The following is a 3,382-nucleotide window of genomic DNA, read 5'->3' as shown; positions in this document are numbered from 1 at the left end:
GGGGAGCCCAGAACTGCACCCGCTGCTCCAGCTGCAGCCTCACCAGAGCTGAGCAGAGGGGCAGGATCTCCTCCCTCAACCTGCTGGCAACATCCTCTTGATGCAGCTGGGAGCCCATTGGCCTTCCTGGCCACAAGGGTCACCTGGGAGCACTTAAGAACCTGCAAATGGATTTGTAGGGGTTTCCCTTAAGGTCGCAGTCTTGCCAGGTCAGCTGTCCTAGGTGTATTTGTTCACCTGTTGCCATTGCCCATTAGTGCTGGGGTGGTGCAGAGGGCAGCTGGTGGCTTCAGCTCCCAGTCTCTCTCTGCCAGCTGCTTGCAAGGCATTTTCCTGCCTGCGGGAAGAACAGCAGCCAGCAGTAGGGTCATTTATTTGGCCTTTCATGCTTCAACATGATGGACGAGGATACTGATAAACTGCTGCCTCTGGGAGAACGGCTTTTTTTGGTACTTAGCTCTCATATGTGACTGTATGAGTTGTCTTCCTGCTCACCTGCTTTGTGAGTAACTGCTAAGGACTTCTGGAGCTTTGAGTGCCATGGCTGGGGTTAAAGCCTGGGGATTTTGAGCTCCTCCGCTGTAAATAAAAGCGAGTTTCTTGCCTGCACTTGCGGTCAGGTCTGTGAAGCGAGGTCTGTGTGGAGCCTTGCGGATGTCCCGGTGGGAATGCCAGAGATTCTCCTTGTGACTGTGTTGGATCTTCATGGCTTTTGCAGCCCATTAAGTGCCCAATCCCTTGGCATTGCCCAGCTCCCAAGGCACTTGGCTCCCCAGAGGCTCAGGGCTGCTGCAAGGGATTGGAGCTCCATGTCTTGCAGGAAAAAGAGCAGAAGGGGAAAAATGGGAATCTGCAGCACGTAAAGCTGAGGAAAAACAAAGGTAGGACATGAGTTTGGGAGTACTGCACAGAGGTTGGGGCTTGGGGCCTCATTTTGCTCCAGATTTTTGCAAAACTTTGCAGCAGTCACTGTGCAAAAGTCTGTGCTTTAATCTTCTCTGCTGTTCCTTAGCGTATTTTCCATTATTTTGTCTTGTCTATGCAAGACAGAACTCGGAATAGATTTAGATACCTGCATTCTGTGACTGTACATTTCCTAGTGCCATGGGACACTGATTTCATTTGGGTTTCTAATTTATTTCACAATACTGTGGAATAATTAGAATTATTAAAACCAAAACTGTTCTTTGCTGCCTGTTTCCATTAGGCAAAGCAGCTCAGACTGTCAGGTCTTTGGGGAGAGAGGAGGAGACTTGTTTTTTACCACCTTCTAGTCTTTTGTCCTTCATGACCTTAATTCTCTTGCTAAAATTAACATTTATAAAAGAAAAACAGAGGGGGAAATCAGTCCTGCTTCCCATTTCATCAAACCTTCCTGCAAGAGAAAGGTTATTCCCTTCATAGCCTTCCTACATGGCATATCAGATGATATGATCTGCCCTTTCTCAGTCTAAGTTATCAGCTCTAATGTCTTCCTTCTTTCATTCCTTCTTTCATTATTACTGTTCTCTCCTTGAAACATGAGTGTTTTCCATGTCAACTGTAACGTTGCTGTCTGCTGGTGGTAGATGGAAAGCCAAGCTGGAGGTACAATCGTGTCACCATTAAAGCCAGCAGCAAAACATAATGGTTTCCAGCGTAACCCTTCAAGATGTGGAGAGAGCTGCTTCTACATGCTGAGGAACTAAATGTAATGATCAGATCCTGTCTTTGAGATGTTGAGAGTTTTATAGTTGGCTTTCATAGAACTGGATTAATTCTTTTTTTTTTTTTTTTTTTTTTTTTTTCTTTTTATTGGAGTAAAACAGAACTTTCCACGGATAAGCAGGAAATGATTCCCATACTATGAAGTGAAGGAGCCCAGCTTTCCCAAGGAGTAGCGTTTCTGGCAATCTAATATGAAAACATCAGTTTGGGGTCTAATCAGCTGGAGGAAATTGGGCGCAGATAATGTTGAGTGCACACAACGAACTTCCATCTTTCAGGGAAACCCAATGTACCTACTTTTGTTCTAAGAAAATGAACAATTCAGAAATGGCAAAACATTTTCCTGCAGTTTGTTAGCTTAGACTGTTCATTTTGGGTGGATCCCATATAATATTTTTTTCCCCTACTGACTTTTCTTTTTTTCATTTGAGAGTAAGTCAAAAATTCTTATGTGCATATGAAGCCCCCGTGTGGATTGTGATCTCGGCTGTGCTGGTTTTATGTGGGTGTGGAAGACGTGGACTTCAGTGGCATCCATATGGTTAAATGGTAGAGGGAAGACAAAGATCATCCTTTGCCTTTGCATCACTAAGGTAACTTGCCTCAGATTCAGAGAGCCTGGGGTGCCAAAATGGGCATGTCTCACTTGACCCAGCTGTAAAAGTTGGGGCTGTTGGAGTTAGAGAGTCTTGGAATGGCTGAATGTGAGCTCTGGCTCTGACATGGTCCAGAGCTGATGGTGATACCAGAGCTGATACTTTTAGCTTGCAAACTTAGTTCCTTGCCACTATCATGTCTTTAGGAGCCCTATAAGAGGTGTGGGATCTTAAAAGCTCTCCGTATTGGCCCTTTCTCCCTGGTATCGTATCCTGCTCCCCACGAGCCTCCTCATTTTCCATTTGAGGATCCACCGCAAGCCTTTGTGTTCCGAATGCCCAGCAGTCACTGCTGCGTCTCCGTTCCCCAACAAAGAGAAACCTTATCTTTTGATGGACACATACAGCACATTCTCTGTGACATTTAAATCTCTCTTTGTAGCCAACTCGGATATTTTTGCTGTTAAAGTAAGACCATACAGACGGGTGATTTCATTACTGCAAATGTTATTACACTGAAAGCCTGTTTAAGACATAATGTCACTGAAGGGAAAATATGATCTAGCAGCAAGTGTGGTCTGGTAGAGGGTGCTGGGATTCATCACAGACTAAAGGAAACCTCTCAAACATCAGCCGTGCTAATGGAACAGCTTTTTTCCTTCATCAAATCAAACCAGTCACTTCCTCAAAGCCCTGAGGCTAGGAATTACAAAGAAGATTGAAAGGAATTAGGCACCCAACTCTCACTGACTTTGTATTTGAGCTCCTGAACTGCTTTTGCTGCTTTGGAAATTATAGCCATGCTGTTGGGGCGCTTAGTGAATGTGAATAGAAGTGCATTGTGTTAATGGTAGTTACAGGCAATGCTGCTGACTGCCCATATTCGTAATGATTAGTTCTTGGTCCAAAACTACCGAGGAAAAGAATAATCACAGACACATCCTGTCCTCTCTAACTCAGTGCAGATTTGCTCGTGATCTGGCCCCTGTTCCTACCATGATGCAGATATAATGCCTCTCTCTCTCTCTCTCTCTCTCTCTCTCTCTCTCTCTCTCTCTCTCTCTCTCTCTCTCTCTCTC

At 45.0% G+C, this 3,382-nt stretch overlaps 1 long non-coding RNA gene across 1 annotated transcript in view; it reads left to right on the top strand.

Moving 5' to 3' along the window:
• The first annotated feature begins 866 nt into the window (after positions 1–866).
• LOC112951017 overlaps positions 867–3,382 on the top strand; it is a 5,599-nt gene continuing 3,083 nt past the window's right edge. Inside the window, exon 1 of the long non-coding RNA XR_003250124.1 lies at positions 867–881. This is a non-coding gene — a long non-coding RNA (uncharacterized LOC112951017). The remainder of the gene's footprint in view (positions 882–3,382) is intronic.

This window comes from Nothoprocta perdicaria, unplaced genomic scaffold (genome assembly GCF_003342845.1).
Source record: "Nothoprocta perdicaria isolate Ctin4 unplaced genomic scaffold, notPer1 scaffold_103, whole genome shotgun sequence".
Classification (NCBI taxonomy): domain Eukaryota; kingdom Metazoa; phylum Chordata; class Aves; order Tinamiformes; family Tinamidae; genus Nothoprocta; species Nothoprocta perdicaria.
This window is presented reverse-complemented; position numbering and strand designations above follow the sequence as displayed.